Source organism: Equus caballus, chromosome 3 (genome assembly GCF_041296265.1).
Source record: "Equus caballus isolate H_3958 breed thoroughbred chromosome 3, TB-T2T, whole genome shotgun sequence".
In the NCBI taxonomy this organism is placed as follows: domain Eukaryota; kingdom Metazoa; phylum Chordata; class Mammalia; order Perissodactyla; family Equidae; genus Equus; species Equus caballus.
Window position 1 is genome coordinate 18,007,232 of NC_091686.1, and position 19,397 is coordinate 18,026,628.

Consider the following 19,397-nt stretch of genomic DNA (forward strand, 5'->3'; position numbering starts at 1 on the left):
TACACCACTTCCCCCTCCGTACCCTCCCCCCACCCCCCCTTTTCCCTGGTAACCACCGATCAGATCTCCTTCTCAATATACTAATTTCCACCTATGAGTGGAGTCATATAGAGATCGTCTTTCTCTGACTGACTTATTTCGCTTAACATAATACCCTCGAGGTCCATCCACGTTGTTGTGAATGGGCCAATTTCGTCTTTTTTTATGGCTGAGTAGTATTCCATTGTGTATATATACCACATCTTCTTTATCCAATCATCAGTTTCTGGGCATGTAGGCTGGTTCCACGTCTTGGCTATTGTAAATAATGCTGCGATGAACATAGGGGTGCAACGGACTCTTGAGATATCTGTTATCAGGTTCTTAGGATAGATACCCAGTAATGGGATGGCTGGGTCATAGGGTATTTCTATTTTTAACTTTTTGAGAAATCTCCATACTGTTTTCCATAGTGGCTGTACCAGTTTGCATTCCCACCAGCAGTGTATGAGGGTTCCTCTTTCTCCACAACCTCTCCAACATTTGTCGTTCTTGGTTTTGGATGTTTTTGCCAATCTAACGGGGGTAAGGTGATATCTTAGTGTAGTTTTGATTTGCATTTCCCTGATGATTAGCGATGATGAACATCTTTTCATGTGTCTATTGGCCATATTCATATCTTCTTTTGAGAAATGTCTGTTCATGTCCTCTGCCCATTTTTTGATCGGGTTGTTTGTTTTTTTGTTGTTAAGCAGTGTGAGTTCTTTGTGTATTATGGAGATTAACCCTTTGTCGGATAAGTGGCTTGTAAATATTTTTTCCCAATTAGTGAGCTGTTTTTTTGTTTCAATTCTGTTTTCCCTTGCCTTGAAGAAGCTCTTTAGTCTGATGAAGTCCCATTTGTTTATTCTTTCTATTGTTTCCCTCAACTGAGGAGTTACAGTGTCTGAAAAGATTCTTTTGAAACTGATGTCAAAGAGTGTACTGCCTATATTCTCTTCCAAAAGACTTATTGTCTCAGGCCTAATCTTTAGGTCTTTGATCCATTTTGAGTTTATTTTGGTGTGTGGTGAAAAAGAATGGTCAATTTTCAATCTTTTGCATGTGGCTGTCCAGTTTTCCCAGCACCATTTGTTGAAGAGACTTTCTTTTCTCCATTGTAGGCCCTCTGCTCCTTTGTCGAAGATTAGCTGTCCATAGATGTGTGGTTTTATCTCTGGGCTTTCAATTCTGTTCCATTGATCTGTGGACCTGTTTTTGTACCAGTACCATGCTGTTTTGATCACTGTAGCTTTGTAGTATGTTTTGAAATCGGGGATTGTGATTCTGCCGGCTTTGTTTTTCTTGCTCAGGATTGCTTTAGCAATTCGCGGTCTTTTGTTCCCCCATATGAATCCAATCTGTTCTCTTATACAGTCTATACTGTGTAATTTTTAAAGGGAAAAAGGAAATCTATACAGTAGGAAGTACTGAAGCTGTCTGAAATATAATGAAATAATAGGAGTTTTTTCCTAGTTTACTCTGGCAGTAAAGTCTATCTAGACTTCTTGAGTGAATTCGAGAGCTGTGCCAGAACTCTGTTGCAGAAGTGCAGGCAGGAGGAGAGGGTACTGGAAGTTATCTATCTGCCCAAGTGTTAGAAGGAGTTGAGGTTGCAGAGGCAATTCTTATAACTTTCCTCATTTGGTCTTAAACTTTTTTGTATGATCTGAATAATGTTTAGTTTCATTCTTTGGAAGCCTACTAATTGTAGAATTATACTAGAACCTAGGAACCCTTTTGCTTTCTTTCCCCAGAGGTAAACACTATTAATAGTTTGATGTGTTCCTTTTTTGTTTTTTTTTTCCTGTGCTTTTATAAATAGGCATGTACATCTAACACAGTTTTAAAAACAAAATGTGACCTCCTTTTCTGAGGAAGATTCACCCTGAGCTAACATCTGTGCCAATCTTCCTGTGTTTTTTTTTTTTTTCAATGTGGGCTCCCATCACAGCATGGCTGCTAACAGAGCAGTGTAGGTCTGCACCCAGGAACTGGACCTGGGCCGCCAAAGTGGAGCGTGCTGAACTTAACCACTAGGCCACCAGGGCTGGCCCAAAATACGATCTTTTTTAAAAACACAAATGGTAGTGTACTGTACACATTTTTCTGGACAGCTGAGTTGTTTTCAATCTTTTGCTGTTAGAAAGATGTTCTAGTAGTTATCCTCCTTGCATACAGCTCTTTGGCCACATGTACTAGTGCATCTGTAGGGTAAATTTATAGAAGTTGAATTGCTTGTGTATTCTAGAAGAGGGAATGGCATGTACAAAGGACCAGAGGCAGGAGAAGAGAAACCTAGAATGTTCTGGCTATTGAAAGCAGTTCATTATGGTTAGAGCAGAGTGTATGAGGCTGAATACAGATCTGCCGATAGGGCCCTGAAGGACCCTGTAGGCCAGGTGAAAGAGTTTAGACTTCAGCCTGAGAATTTTCCTATGGGAGGTTTCAGAAGGGAAGTCTCCTTGCTGATAATGAATTTGCATTTTAAAACTTTGTGGCCACTGTGGAAAAGGGTGGTAAAGGAGGAAGAGGGGGAGGCAGGGAAGCTGGTTAGGAGGCCATTGCACTGGTCCAGGCAAGATGTAATGCCTGCCTGACTTAAGGTAGGGGAATCTCACCAGAATTGCTGTTTGTCTAGTTTTGTTAAACTAAGGTGAAGTCCTATTCTACATCCTCTTTTGTAACTTTTCTTCATGTTCTATGTTATGAACATTTTCCCTGTTAGATCCCCTATAGTTTATTCAGGCTACTAGGAATGTACTTCCTTACTGCTGGATGTTAAGTTTCCTAACCTGTTCCTTTGGGAAGAGCAGTCCCCTTTTGGCCCTAGCTTTTTGCCTCTAATACTTCATCTCTTCTATTCCCCACTGTTTGAATTATCTCTAAAATAGGAGTAAACTGACTTTGAGGGAGAGCCAAGTTAAGTGTAAGTTTGAGTGCATAGATTTTGAGCTGTTTTATCTATTCAGAACTCTTTTTTTCCCCCTGCTTTTTCTCTCTAAACCCCCTGAGTACATAGTTGCATATTTTAATTGTGGGTCCTTCTAGTTTTGGCATGTGGAATGCCACCTCACCATGGCCTGATGAGCGGTGCCATGTCTGCATCCAGAATCCGAACCAGCAAAACCCTGGGCTGCCGAAGTGGAGTGCGCAAACTTAACCACTTGGCCACAGGGCTGGCCCCCAGAATTCTTTTTGATCTTGTTCTTGACTGTTTTCAGTCATGCGCCTCATAATGATTCAGTCGACAGCGGACCGCATATACGACAGTGGTCCCGTAAGGTTAGTACCATATCGGGCTGGCACTGCTCATCGAGCCATGCTGAGGTTGCGTCCCACATAGCACAGCCAGAAGCACAACTAGGATATACAGCTATGTTCTGGGGGGGCTTTGGGGAGAAGAAGAAAAAAAGATTGGCAACAGATGTTAGCTCAGGTGCCAATCTTAAAAAAAAAAATAGAAAAGAAAAGATTAGTACAATATAGCCTACGGGTGTAGTAGGCTATACCATCTAGGTTTGTGTAAGTATACTCCATGATGTTCGAACAACAATGAAATCACCTAATGACACATTTCTCGAAACGTGTCCTGGTTAAGCGATGCATGACTGTATATAGCTATAGCTCTAATCATTTTTCACATTGAAATTAAATCCTCTATTTCTTATTTTGAAAGAGATAGATGATATACTAGCTTTCCCAGCAAGGAAGGAGGAAATAAAGTCCTAATGTCCTAGATGGGTGAGAGTTGTTTGAAGAAAAGAGCAGATATCTTGATCCCCTCTGTGTGTGGTCGGGAGGGAGGGGGGTTATACAAACAGTGATTATACCCTGACTTTGAGCAGCTCTCTAGTTTAAAACATATCCTAATGGAGGGAGGAAAGAGCCAGTCTGGTAGATTGTTTCTTATGTTTGTGGCATTTTTGCCTACCACAGGGATTCCTCTTTAAGTTTCTTAGACCTCAGATGTAAATTCCACTCGGTAAAGTGGTGTGCATTAGCCATCTGCAACTGAATAGGTTTCAGAGACTTCTGCCTGATTTCTGGGTTACAGACAAGGGGCCTGTGAAGCTAGAGAACCACCTTTTGTTCTATCCTTTTGTACAACTTCACTAGATGCAGTTGTTAAAATTTCCTTTCTGATTTTTTTAGCTGGAGAGTGGTGGTACTTGTTCCCCTCTTACTTACTTATAAGGATGAATCTGATTGATAACCCAAAAGAACTGTAGGATGTTAAAGGCAAACGGAATTTTAAGTCATCTGGCAATCCCCTCATTTTGCTGATAAAAAAGCTAAGAGGCAAAACGATTTACCCAAGGCTATAAAGCGCTTCTGTGTTGTTTTATTCTTCCCCAGACAGGCTCTGAATAGTCTCTGGGTTTCATAGAATATCCTTCTGCATTTGGTTCTTCAGCTAATTATTTGATATATATTTGGTTTTTTAGATCTCTATTGACAGAGAAACATACATCAGTGTATATCTTTAGAAAAACAATGTGGAGACTGTACATTACTACTCTAGAGTATAGTATATCTTTGCACTGGTGCACGTTAGATTTTCAGTAGTAATTTGTGAGAATGCTTGTTAGTATTGTCACCAGCTTAAAATTTGTCCATGTGTACAATGCATTACTAGGCTCTGGCAGTCTCTAATACTAAAGCTTGGTCTCTAATATCAGGGCTGTTAGGATTTTGGGCTTATTCATCTCTTTGTATATAACAGGACTTTTTCAGAATCCTTCGATAATTTCTCTGTGATAAGAACACACCATCCTTGGAAGCCAGTGTTGGTTAGCACCTCTATTTTTAGTATAGTCCTGTTGGATTACTGAAAGTTCTAAATTATTTCAGCCCACTACTTTGTATTTATTTAGATAAACTCTGGTATAATGAAATTCTGGTATAGCCTAGTCACTGCCACGTATCATAAAGCAGGTACAAGGTATTTTACATTCACAGAAGTATGATACAGAACTATTACATAATAATAAAGGATACCCTAATTGTTTTTAGTATTTCTTGTGTTTCTGTTTTATTTGTATCTTACAGCTTTCTATTCCTATTTAAAATTTTTTGTTGTCAGTGTATGTTGAACCTATAAAATAATAGTGACTTGGTTTTCTCTTGGGAATCAGTTTATTTCATTGTTTTCTTTCTGGTCCCTTGTCAGATAAGGTCTTTGTTTGCTGCTTCTCCTCTCCTTGTGCCTTTTAGGTATTTATAAATATATAATTCTCCCTCCAATTTCTTGGTTAATCTATTGCTTGTATTTCCTTCTTTCCTATATTTGTTTCCGTATTTCTAAAGAGTAACCAAATTGACAGATTACTTGTTTTCATAATCTAATTTTAGTTCAAAGTAACATTTTGTTTCTTTCATTGTTTAAACTTTTGTATGTCTGTGTCCTTATACGTGTAATATCCTTTTCCTGTTTTTCTTTTTTTTTGAGGAAGATCAGCTCTGAGCTAACATCTGCTGCCAATCCTCCTCTTTTTGCTGAGGAAGACTGGCCCTGAGCTGACGTCCATGCCCATCTTTCTCTACTTTATATGTGGGACGCCTACCACAGCATGGCCTGCCAGGCGGTGCCATGTCCACACCTGGGATCTGAACAGGCGAACCCCAGGCCACCAAAGCGGAACGTGCGCACTTAACCACTGCGCCACCGGGTGGCCCCCCCCTTTTCTGTCTTTCAAGTTTCTTTTGTTCTTTCTATTGAATAACACTTTAACTATTATCCATGTTTTGTGCTATTACGCTATTTACTAAAGATGTCTTACTCTTTTTTTGAATAGAACTATTTCTTGTCTTTGTTCAAAGACATTCTATTGCCATTTTTTACCATTTTTATGCCTTTGGTACAAGTGTGCGTTGTTTAATTTAAGCTGTTAGCTTCTGATTTAACATTGAACTTTTAGGAGATCTTATTACCAAATAAAATTGGTCTTGGTTCTACCAAGTAGCCCTTATGAGTGAGTACTGGGTTACAGAGACCCTAGAGCACTGGCTGTGTGGTCACTGAGACACATTGCAAAACCATGAGCTCACTCTGTTATTTATGTCCATTTCTCTTTTTTTCTCCTTTTTTCTTTTGGTTGTGTGTTGAGCTTGTCCACACCATCTAGAGAAATCTTTTGACATTGATGGTACCCATGATAGAGGTGAAACTTTAAGACTTCCTTCTTGAGTCATACATTCCATTATTGGCTTATATGGGAATCATATTAGTTTTGAGGTAGGCTTTGTAGATATTTATTTAAATAAATAACCAACCAACCAATTCTTTGTGCTAAAGAATGAATAAATTCCTAAACTAGAAAACGATGGGTGTTTGAGTAGCTTGAATTTATGTAGACTTGTATTTAGGGTGAATTTACTGTTGTATTTTAGGTCAGTCATTTCCAAGCCATAGTCAGCAGAGGTTCTATATCAAAATCACTTGGGGACCTTTCGAAAGAAGGTCTTTCCCGCCCCAGACCTACTGAAGCAGAATCTCTGGGATCTATGTATTTTAAAGCTCACCAGGTGATTCTGATACCTGCCTGGAGCAGGGCAAGGAGAGATCTGGTGATCCCTGACAGTCATTCTTGAGAGAACAAGGAGAAGTGAAGCTTTAGGTTGCTGTATGCTAGCAAGAGTGACATTTAGGCTGTAGAAAGCAGAGGGACAGTATGTGCTTGGGAGGCAGTGTACAGTCGCTACTGTGGCACTCGCGTGTTGACTCCCAGATAAGCTTTGTCTTCTGTTTCATGTATAAATGTTTGGTAAGTGAAATAAACAGGCTACCTAATGAGGGGCTAGAACATGGCCTCTGAAACCAGGTCTCAGTAATAAATTTGAGATGGTTTAGTACAGTTTCACTTGGTTATGTTGAATATTTTTGTACAAAATTTGTCTAATTAGATACATATTTAAGTTTTCCCATATGTTTCCTCTGCTAGAATGCTGCTCTGTACTTTAGTTTGCCTAGCAAGGTCCATCTCATCTTTTAAGATCCAGCTTAGCAGTTCCTCTTCTTGAAGCCCTCCTTTACCCACTTAAGCCATCCTTTGAGCAGGGGTTGTGGGAAGCATGTTAACCCTTGTTACAGCGCTCATCACTCTATATAGCTACTGTTTGTTGTTCTGTCTCCCTCCCTGCCAGATGAGGAGCTCCCTGAGAACTCAGCCCTATGCAGTTAGGACTTTGTCTTCAGGTAATTAAAAGGGAAATTCGTCTGTGTGTACCCAGCATCGGGCATCTTTTGATGAAAGAATTATTAGTTTAGCCTTTCTTATTCTTTGTAGCAAAAGAACTCTTTCACCTCCTTCTGTAGTAGTTTCACTGTTGCCATTACAAATATTTTATTAGTTTGTATTTCCTAGTTCAAAGGTCCTTAAATAGATTTTTTTTTCAAGTAGCTGTTAGAATAATTGTTTTGTTTTAACTGGACCTTTTTTTTTTTTAAGATTTTATTTATTTTTCCTTTTTCTCCCCAAAGTCCCCAAGTACGTAGTTGTACATTCTTAGTTGTGGGTCCTTCCAGTTGTGACATGTGGGACACAGCCTCAGCATGGCTTGATGAGCGGTGCCATTTCTGTGCCCAGGATTCGAACCGGAGAAACCCTGGGCGGCTGCAGCGGAGCGCCCAAACTTAGCCACTCAGCCATGGGGCCGGCCCCCTTGACTGTACCTTTTAATATTAACAAATGAGAGGGATTGTTAACAAAAACTGCAGTGCTTTTTGGAATACTACTCAGCCGTAAAAAAGAACAAAATTGTCCCATTTGCAACAACATGGATGGACCTTGAGGGAATTATGTTAAGTGAAATAAGCCAGATACAAAAGGACAATCTCTGTATGAATCCACTCATATGAGGAATTTAAACCTGTAGACAAAGAGAACAGATTAGTGGCTACCAGGGGAAAGGGGAGTTCGGGGGTGGGCACAAAGGGTGAAGGGTTGCACCTACAACACGACTGACAGACAATAATATACAACTGAAATTTCACAAGATTGTAACCTATCATTAACTCAATAAAAAATTTAAAAAAAAAAAACTGCAATGCTTTTAACTTTTTTCTTTTCCTTTTTCTCCCCAAAGCCCCCTGGTACATAGTTGCATATTCTTAGTTGTGGGTCCTTCTAGTTGTGGCATGTGGGTCGCCGCCTCAGCATGGCCTGGTGAGCAGTGCCATGTCCGCCCCCAGGATTCGAACCTGCGAAACCCTGGGCCACCGCAGCAGAGTACACAAACTTAACCACTCAGCCACGGGGCTTGCCCCTGCTTTTAACTTTTTTTTTAACTTAAAGAGATACAATTGTATTTCCCTTTTAATAGTAATAAAATAAAATAAAAGCCTCAACTGCTCTTTTTAAAGTTAGTACCACGGAAAAGGGAAGAGAGGTGTGTACATGTGACTGAGTAGGTGAGTGCTACTTCAGATAAAGGCTGCTTCTGTTTCCTATCACCCTGAAATAAATGGTCACTAATATTTTTCTGCTTCTTAGACTGAGTAATCCTCTCCACCCAGCTCCTCCCCATTCTTTATTATAGTCTGCAACTTGCCTGGTACTGGTTCACAGCTGTTAATGGTCATGATACTTTGCTTTGATGTATCTTAAGCTCTCAGATAAGATGATGGTATATATATTCTCAGGAATAACAGAGTAAAATGGTTATTTTATTTGACTTTTTAAACCTAACTTTTGTTCCAGAAGGGTGAATAATTTTTAATCTTTTGGGCTAATGTCCTGCATCTAATAAAAGTCACTCAGCTTTTCCTTTCATTCTAAGGAGAAACTGACTACTTATTTTTAATTTCTTTCTTTCCCTTGTCACAAGGGCATGTAGTGTTCCCTACAGTCAGAATACTGGACTAGGTTTTTTAGTCTCCTGGGTAAAAACATTCTTCTCATTTAAATATCTGGAAAAGAGAAAGATACGAGGTATCTTCTCTCTTCTCTACCTTCTAATGATATCTGACTGTTTGTTTTGAGGAGTCTGAAGATAAGTTGTTAGGTGACCTTCATGTTAGACTGTTTCGAAATTGCCGTGGCTTATGGAAGTTCATGGGGACTTGGGACTGCTCTTTCTTGCTAACAGTGCAGACGGTGTTCTGATCTGCTCCAGGAAGTGAACTGGGGCTTTTAGTAGTCAGTTGTCCCTTGTAAAGGACGGTAGTATATTAAACAAAAGGTTGTGGTGGTTTTATTTATAAAAGTCTCCTGGAAATTGTCCTTCTCTGCTGTCTTATTCTCGGTACACATGTATTATTCTTAGTATGTGTATGTTTTATAATAACCAATCTTCCCAAATGACTAAACTCTGCAATGGTGAGTATAAAAGGTTATTTTGGTTATTTTCCTTTGGGAAATACCTGGCACATTTGCTATACAGCCATATAATCAGGTGATAAACTATTAAGTCTTAATGTCTTCAGAAATTAGTGTATTCACAGCTAGCTTTTATATTTACGTGGCAGGGTTTTTTTAATCTAACCTGTAATGGTGTTAGGACTTTTTATTTTTCTCTGTTTAAGAAATGACACAAACATAGCAATAAAGGAAATAAATTCATATAGTTAAAGCTTCCACTTAGCATACAAACAGTGTTTTGTTTTTCCATGTTTGCTTTCTGCTCTTGTCATGTGTGGGAACCATTTATACATGTTTCATATAACAATGATGCCAATATTGAGTGTCTACTGTTTTATGTTCATTGGATACATGAATTCATTAGAGAATACTAAAGTGAAAGGCATGATTCTTGCCCTTAACAAGCTAATAGTCTGTTTGGGGAAAAGACAGATATAGAATAGTATACTACAGTGAAAACAAAACAGACAAACTTGAAGTCAGTCTGCACTGGTCAAGATTGAGAAGACTTTGATGTAGGGGATGATTTAAGCCGAGAGGGGACAAGACAGTAGGCACTTGTGTGGAAGATGCCCCAGAGGTGAGGTTGGGGGTAGAAAGGATGGGAACAAATTGTACAGAGCTCTGAGAGTGAAGCTGAGGAGTTTGGAATTGATTCCATAAGCCTCAACCATCATGAGTTTTTGTGCTTCATTTCAGCAAGATTCAGTCTGGCAGCAATATGTTGGTCAGACTAGTAAGAGAATAGCTTGGGAGGCTGTTCTGTTCCTTTTTGGCTCTTTTTCTCTTTCATCGTGGATTTGGTCAGGCACCAGGTTCTGTCAACTGATTGCTACCTTCATCCTACAGAAATTCAGTAGTTTATCAGAGTAGTCATTTTTGGGAGGGAAATTTAAGGCTTGTGAACAGAATTCTAGGAAATTGAAAGGTCATATATTTGTTCAGCTATCATGTGTTCGTTGCCTGCTGGGGTGCCTATAAGGATACAGAGGAGCACAGTAGCTAGGCTCTTTGCATGCATTGCTTTTATTTAATCTTTATGGTAGCCTGTGAAGTGGATGCTGTTATTATCCCTGGTTTGTAGAAAAGGAAACTGAGTCACAGAAGGGTAGCCTGTCTCACTCCAGGTCACATAGCTAGTAAGTAGAAGAACCAGAGTTGGCATGCTCATCTCAAGCTGGAGAGCCTTAGCTCTTAATGACTATTCCATTCTGCTTCTCCTGCTTTTTTTCTTTTTAATATGGAATGAGCATTTTCCTCAAATTATCACTTTTTTTTTTTTTTTTTTTGGCTGAGGAAGATTAGCCCTGGGTTAACATCTGTTGCCAGTCTTCCTCTGCTTTATAGTTGGTCGCCACCACAACATGGCTGACGAATGGTGTAGGTCCATGCCCAGGATCTAAACCCGTGAGCCCAGGTCACTTAAGCAGAATGCGCCAAACTTAACCACTACACCACAGGGCTGGCCCCAAAATATGAGTTTTAATGTCTGCTTAATAATTCTGTTTTGTGTGTATATCGTTATTTGCAAGGTTTAACTATTCCTCTGTGGTTGTACTTTAGGTTGCTTTAATTACTCACTTTGATTAGTAATGTCCTTATAATCTTGGTATTCATCTCTGATTATTTCTGGGCATAAAGTCTGAAATAATTGGATCACAATTTGAATATTTAAAAAATTCTCAATTCATATCACCCGTTACCTTGCTGATTTTATTGCACCATGACAAACATTGGGGATTTTCCTTTTAAATAGCCTTAGCAGTTTGATAGAGGTAAAATGCTATCACGTAATTTTAATTTGCATTTCTTTTGGTGTTAAGGAGATTCGATTTCTTTTCTTTTCTTTTAAAAGATTTTATTTTTCCTTGTTCTCCCAAAGCTCCCCCCCCCGCCCCCGTACATAGTTGTGTATTTTTAGTTGTGGGTCCTTCTAGTTGTGGCATGTGGGATGCCCCCTCAGCATGGCTTGACAAGCAGTGCCATGTCCGTGCCCAGAATTCAAACCAGCAAAACCCTGGGTCACCAAAGCAGAGCGCGCAACTTAACCACTCAACCACTTGGCCACGGGGCCGGCCTCCGCGATATTTTTTCTTATCTGCCATTTGTATTTCTTTGAGTTATCTATTTGTACCCTTTGCCCAGCTTTGTCTTTGGTGTTTATCTTTTTCTTATAAATTTTACAATTACTTATATAATAAGGATGTTAATCCTTTGTGATATATGCTGCAAATACTTTTTTCTTGTTGACCATTTTCTTTTTAATTTTGTTCAAGTTTTTGTTATATGTAAGAATTATTTATTTTTTACTTTAAGGTGGTCAAAATTTTAATAATTTCCTCTGATTTCCCCTGTTATTTATGCATCTAAACACAAAGCCTTCCTCATTCTGAGATCAGATGGCTATTCACATATCTTTTTTCAAGGTTTTTTTTGTTTCGTTTGGTTTGGTGGTTAATGTCTCTTTATCTCACATGACAACAGAGTATATTCCAGGTAGATTAAAGATATAACTCAGTGTTTTCCAAATAGTTACAGTTTTTGGCACCTTTTATGAAATAATCCTCTTTTCCCCACTAATCTAAAATGACAGGTTTTTTATATGCTAAAGGTTGTTTCTGGATTTTCTCTTGTGTTTTAAATTGACTGTGATAGTGACAGTACTACACTACATTTTATAATATGTTAATATTTGGAAACAGGCGGTTACCTTCATTTTTCAGAAATTTTATTGCTGTCCTCAATATCTTGCTTATTTTTCAGACAGATTTTGAAAATTACTTTATATAAAGTAGAAAGATTTAACATCTTTACAATGTGTGGCCTTTGATCATGGGTGTAGATGGTGGTGTCCCTATTTAGTGAGGTCTTTTATGCCTGCTGGAAGAGTTTTGTAATCTTCAGATCTGTACATTTTGAGCTGAGGTTATTTTTATTTTGATATGCTTGTTAAGAAAGATGTAACTTGGGGGCCAGCCTGGTGGCACAGCGGTTAAGTTTGCACGTTCCTCTTCTTGGCGGCCCGGGTTTTGCCAGTTCGGATCCCGGGTGTGGACGTGGGACCATTTGGCAAAAGCCATGCTGTGGTAGGTGTCCCACGTATAAAGTAGAGAAAGATGGGCACAGGTGTTAGCTCAGGGCCAGTCTTCCTCAGCAAAAAGAGGAGAATTGGAAGTAGTTAGCTCAGGGCTAATCTTCCTCAAAAAAAAAGTGTAACTTTCTATATTTCTATATATTTTTTTGTATTTTCTGTTTATTGAATGTATATGTATCTACAATTTCAAGTTTATTTATAGCTCATTTTGTTCTACAAAGAATTTGAAGAACAAAAAAAATCTAATAATAAATAATAGAAAGTTAAAACCTCAGAAGATACAAATTAGAATAGAAAGTTATTACTTAGTTTAAAAGGAAAATAATTGCTCAAGGTGTGGCCAACTAAAAAAGTGGTAACATGACCCTGTTACGTAAGTCTCACAATGAGAAAGATTCTTAGTTGAAGAAAAGCTTTTCTAGTCATGTAACTCCAAATGAAATTTCTCCCACGTAGCCTTTAGTGTAAGCCAAGGGCATAATGCCAAAACAAAACTTGGTGAAAGCAGTTCTGTAGGGGATAAAGCCATGTGACCCAAGTATACCCAGCTTTCTGATGGTCTGGCATAATTCTGGGATAAAGCCTAGAATAGAATGCTGAATTCCACAGAGAGGTCAAGTCAGATAAGGACAGAAAAGTCTGCTTTGGATTTACCAATTAAGGGCCATTGCTGGTCTCAGAGCAGTTCAATAGAATATTGGGGAACAGAAACCAGACTGTTGAACCGAGACATGAAAGAAAGAAAGGAGTAGAGACAGCTAGTTTGGGGTTGAGCATGGAGGAAATACAGAGATGGCAGATGCTAAATTGTTAAGGGGAATTTTAAGATGGAAAAGATTTGAGCAACATAGAGCTGGCAGAGAAGGGGCTGAGGCGAGAGCAGGAGGGCTGAGGCAAGAGCAGGAGGGCTGATCCAGCAGGCTCCCCAAGGAAGCAGACCAGGCTGTTGGTGTAGGACCATGGGCCGGCCTCAGGGGCCTTTGTGTTAGAGGCTAGGCCTCTGCATCCTCCCAGTCAACTAGTCAGCAGGGGCAGGGAGATGCTAAGGTACCAGTTTTCCTCTCTTCCAGCTTCCTCACCCCCATGTGCCAGGATCACCTTGTCTCAGTCTGAGGGAAGCTTCTCCAGGCCTCTCTCTACCCAGAAGTTGGTTGGATGATTTTTTTTTTTTTTTATTAAGATTATCATAGTTAACAACCTTGTGAAATTACAATTATACATCATTATTAGTCATGTTCTAGGTACACCACTTCACCCCTAGTGCCCTCCCCTCACCCCCGCTTGCCCCTGATAACCACCGATCTGTTCTCTTTATCTGTATGTTAACTACCACCTATGAGTGGAGTCATACAGAGTTCGTCTTTCTCTGTCTGGCTTATTTCACTCAACGTAATACCCTCAAGGTCGATCCATGTTGTTGTGAATGGGACGACTTTGTCCTTTTTTATGGCTGAGTAGTATTCCATTGTATATATATACGATATCTTATTTATCCAGTCATCAGTTGCTGGGCACTTAGGTTGGTTCCATGACTTGGCTATTGTGAAGAATGCTGCGATGAACATAGGGGTGCATGGGACTTTGGAATTGCTGATTTCAGGTTCTTAGGATAGATACCCAGCAGGGGGATGGCTGGGTCATAAGGTATTTCTATTTTTAACTTTTTGAAAAATCTCCATACTGCTTTCCGTAGTGGCTGCACCAGTTTGCATTCCCACCAACAGTGTATGAGGGTTCCTTTTTCTGGTTGGATGGTTTTTTTAAAAAAATTCCTAAGCTTCGTTTTCTCACCAAGATTATAGAGAATACAGGAAGGATGCACTTCAGAATTCCATTTTATGTGTGATACTGCAGCTCAGAGGACTAATGCGCTTTGCCAAGCTCATTTGGTTGGTTAGTGATAAATTAGGGGCTCGAGTTCAGGTTTCTTTATTCTTTATCCAGTGCCATTGAGTTGAAGGTGATAGCCAAACATCTACGTAGATATCCTTTAGGCAGTGAAACTGGGAGGTTACGGATGTGGATTTGAGAGACCTCTGTGTAGAGCTGGCTAAAGTGAAAAGGCTAGTGAAAGGAGTGGCTACAGAGAAAAGAACAGGGCCTTGATGTGCTCAGAGGGGCTGGGGAAGGGGCTCTCAGAGACAAGGGAAGAGAGCTGGGAAAGGCAGGAGCCAAGGGAGAAAGAAGCTAATGAAGGAGAAATATGGGTTTCATACTGTCAGAAACTGAAGTTGAGGATGAGGGGAATGCCTTTGGGTTGCCTGGTGTAGTTTGTGGTGAGTGGTGCTTCTGGAAGGAGGGAGTGGAATCTTTTTTAGCAAGGACAGGTTCTTAAGATAGAGCATAGCCATCTACAAGTGTATGCCAATTATATGTGTGATGTGATATCATCCTTATAAAAAATGCATGTCCATCATGTCCATAAGGGGGAAAAACAGAAAACAACAAAGTGCTAGGTGCTTATCTTAGGTATAGGAATTGCAGACAACTTTTAAAAAATCTTTGTGTGCTTCATTTTTCAGATTTCTATAAATAAGCTAATATACTTTGATAATCTGAAAAACAATGGGTCCTGGAAGTAAATGTAAACCCCTTTTTAGTGGTGTTGGGCCACAAAAAGATTTGACAAAACTAGAAAGTGTGGCTGACTCAAGCAAGGAGATAGGCAGAGAAAATGAGAGAGAGTGGGAGGGAGGGAGAGAGTGAGTGTGTGTGTGTGTGGGTGTGGGTGTGTGGGTGTGTCAAATTAAGAAAAAACTGAGTGGAAGCAGGAGGCCAAGCTGAGTCCATAGAGGAACAGAGGAGACAGTGTGACACACCTAGGAGAGCACAGTCCCCAGGGAGTGGGGAGAGAGACCTGGTCCGGCCTTTTATCTTAATTACTGATTCAGAGAAGAGACTCCCTTCTCCTGGAGGAAGTTAGGTAGAAGGATCCACTGCTTGAGGGGATGTACTGAGCTTTCTAAGCAGTATATGGGAGAGGCTGGTGACTTGCTACTTTGTGTCTGATGTTTTTCTGTAAAAATAGAAGCTACTGCTTTTAAGAGTGTGAGTCTGTGCTGATGTTCATGGACCTTACACCATGTGTTTTTTCACAGTGAGAGAATACTCAGTCCTCTCAACTCCCTGGCAACGCAGTTGGTTTCAGTTTGTACTCCTTTGTACTGATTCTTTTTCTACCTGTTTTATAATTCCATGACCTCTTTTAGGTTGGACTTGGTTACTTACAAGCAATTTCTAGCATTTTAATTTCTCAAATTCATGGCAGAGACAAGATGGATTTTTCTGTGTTCTTCAAATTGTGTGCTACCAACCCCCATAGAGCTCAGAGATTAAATGTTTTTCTTCTACCAGTTTTGTTATTGAGGATACCTAAATAGCCTGGGATTATGTAGTGATTCTCTGGCAGGGCCAGCATTAGAGTTTACAGCTTGTGAATTTTTGTTCTTTGTTCTTGGATACTTTTCCCAAGAATGTCATCAAGGTGCATGGGCTTTTTCTCTGTTCCCTAACTCCACCATTTGGAACTGTCATCATCTTTGCTGGGGTACTAATTTGGGGGGGGAGGTGGATCTTCATGTCCTGGAAAACTTTCTTTTAAAAAAAATGTATGAAGATTAGTGGTATAAAGTAGTACTTCTCAAATTTTAATATATGAAACCACATGGGCATCTATTAAGTTGCAAATTCTGATTCTCTGGGTCAAGGGTGGAGCTTGAAGTTCTGTGTTTGTAACAAGTTCCAAGGTTATGCCAATTCTGCTGGTCCTGGGACCATACTTTGAATAAACAAGGTATAAAGCAGTGCTGACAAATACAGTAGCTTCTAGCCACATGTGGCTGTTGAAAATTTACAGTGTGACTAGTTCAAATTTAGGTATACTGCAAGTGTAAAATATATACCAGACTTCAAAGCCTTATGAAAATATAAAATACCTCAGTTTTTTATATTGGGTTGCATCTTGAAATGTTAATCTTTTGGACATATTGGGTTAAATAAAACAGATTACTAAAATTAATTTCACCTGTTTCTTTGTACTTCTAAAATATGGCTACTAGAAAATTTAAAATTATATGTATGTGGCTCACATTTGTTGCTTCCATTATATTTCTGTTGGATAGTGCTAGTATAGAACATTCCTATCCCAAGAATAATCCATCTGAACAATATTGATTATATAAAAGTAATTATAGTTAGGATCATGCTTAAAGTAGTCTTTTACTATCAGAAATATAAATGAGATCTTGTAATAAAAATGCTCGCACAGGGGCCGGCCAGGTGGTGCAGTGGTTAAGTTTGCACGTTCCACTTCACCGGCCCGAGGTTCACCAGTTCGGATCCCAGGTGTGGACATGGCACCGCTCCGCAAGCCATGCTGTGGTAGGCATCCCACATAAAAAAATGGAGGAAGATGGGCACAGATGTTAGCTCAGGGCCAGTCTTCCTCAGCAAAAAGAGGAGGATTGGCAGCAGTTAGCTCAGGGCTAATCTTTCTCAAAAAAAAAAATCGCACATTGATGCTGAGACATTTTTTATTTATAGGCAAATTATAAAGCACTCTACAGATGTCCCTTGACCCTCTCCTTCTGCAATAACATTTTGTTATGTTTGTCCCCACTGTTAATGGAAGAGCTAGTAAGAGGCCTTTGCACTGAGCAGTGTAGTACATTTCTCTTGGTTGTTGAGAACAAGGGACTAATGAAAGTAGATAATAGCAGAACAAATCAGACTGATAGCCCAGCAACCCACAAGATTTTTCATCAGCTTTGGTTTTGTTCCATGCAGATAATAGGGTTTGCTGAATCGGTCCAAAAACATAGGTTGCTTCAGGCCTAGCTTTTGCTCTTAAAGAGCTTTCGTAAGCCAGCTCGGGAAATGGATCATTTTGTGAAAAGCTTAAGTGCAAAATAGTGTGGTTATTTTATCAGCAGACACATTCAGAGAAAAGCGATGTCTAAAGAGCAACAAGTCATAAATCTGAATAGGTTATCTGGGGTCAGATACTGAGGGGCCTTGAAAGCCAGAGGGAGGGGTGTTATATGTATCGTGCATCTCTCCCTTTTGCAAAAATAGACACACACTTTGTTGAGGAAATTAAGCACTATTTTTTGTGAAATGATTAAATCTTAACTTCCCCCACCCAGAAATCATGTCGTTTTCCATTGCCAACCATATGAGTATGGTCTTCATATATTGTCATTCAAGACCATCCAAACTATGGCCACAACCAACACATCTTTCTCCTATCTCTTTCTACCCTTTCCTCTGTCCTTTGCTTTAAGCCAACTTTTTTATTCTTTCTCATAACCAGTTCCCTCATGTATTTGTTCTACAAAAGGATCCAACCCCCTTCCCCTTCAGAATATACACACATATCACTCTGCCTTTGAATGTCCTGCCTATGTTTCAGGGTTCCATTCAGATTCCACATTTATGAAGAATCTTGATTTCACATGTAGTTAGGTAGGGTTCTCCAAACCTACCTACTTTTGCCTTTAACTCTTGTACCTATTCTGTCCCTTATGTTAGACGGTAACTCCTAGAATGCAAGACCAGGCCTGGCCCATCTCCGTATAGTCTTTGTACTGCCTTGCAGGTGGTCCTGGCTTAAGGAGGTTTATCTAAAGCTGCTAAAATGGATACAGTGTTAAGGTGCCTAGACAGAGAATTGGAGAAACGTGCCTCTAATAGAAATAGTAAAAACTTTGTTTGAGACTAGGGCAAGAATACAAAACACCTTAAAATTTAATTTTGAATTAACCTTGTATATGTTTATGGGTTTTGTTAGGTCAGATTATTGCTATGAACTAGATAATTGTTCAGACCCATTTTACTCTTAGATATCCAGATACTCTCAGTACTCACAAGACTTAAGAGCCAGAAATATGAATTGACTGATTTTTTTTTCCTTTTTTTTTTTTTTTTTTTGAGGAAGATTAGCCCTGAGCTAACATCTGCTGCCAATCTTCCTCTCTTTGCTGAGGAAGACTGGCCCTGAACTAACATCCATACCCATCTTCCCCTACTTTTCTTTTCTTTTTTTTTTTTTTGAGGAAGATTACCCCTGAGCTAACATCTGCCACCAATCCTCTTTTTGCTGAGGAAAGCTGGCCCTGAGCTAACATTCGTGCCTTTCTTTCTCTGCTTTGTATGTGGGATGCCTACCATAGCATGGCTTGTCAAGCAGTGCCATGTCTGCACCCGGGATCCAAACCAGCGAACCCCGGGCTGCCGAAGCAGAACGTGTGCACTTAACCGCTGCACCACCGGGCCAGCCCCCTTCCTCTACTTTTTGAATGTGGGATGCCTGCCACAGCATGGCTTGACACGTGGTGCGTAGGTCTGCACCCAGGATCTGAACTGGTGAACCCCGGGCCGCCGAAGAGGAATGTGCGAGCTTAACCACTGCACTACCAGGCTGGCCCCTCTGTTTTCTATTATATATTCAGTTAGCATTTATTGAGTCCTTACCAACCTGGGCAATGTGCTAAAGTGTAAAAACTGCTTGTTAAACATGGTCCCAATCCTCAAGGAACTCAGGGTCTCATAGAGGAGAGAGAGATACATGAATGTCAAGTAGAATGACACAGGAGGTGGTGGTGTGTGGTAGTTACAAGCAGGGCCTTTGGAGTCTGGATTCAAGTTCTTATTCTGAATCCAAAAAACAGAGTGAAAAAACATGACGGTGCATGTTTTCTAAAGTAGAATTTAGCTAAAAACAGCAAGGCCTTCTGCCAGTGTTTTTATAAAGAGGTATAGGAAATGTATAAGCTTTAAACTAGTTTTGTTAATAATTCTTTAATGTTAAATATCAGTCAAAGTTGAGTCTAATTGTTTCGTATCCTATTTTTTTTTAACCATTTATTGGTTTGAATCAGGATCCAAAGATCCATATAGTGTGATCAATTGCTGCATCTCTTAAG

General features: G+C 39.8%; 1 protein-coding gene across 4 annotated transcripts in view; it reads left to right on the forward strand.

The window, feature by feature from the left end:
• Positions 1-19,397, forward strand: part of CTCF (CCCTC-binding factor) — a 49,649-nt gene that overhangs the window by 9,423 nt on the left and 20,829 nt on the right. The window lies entirely within an intron of this gene.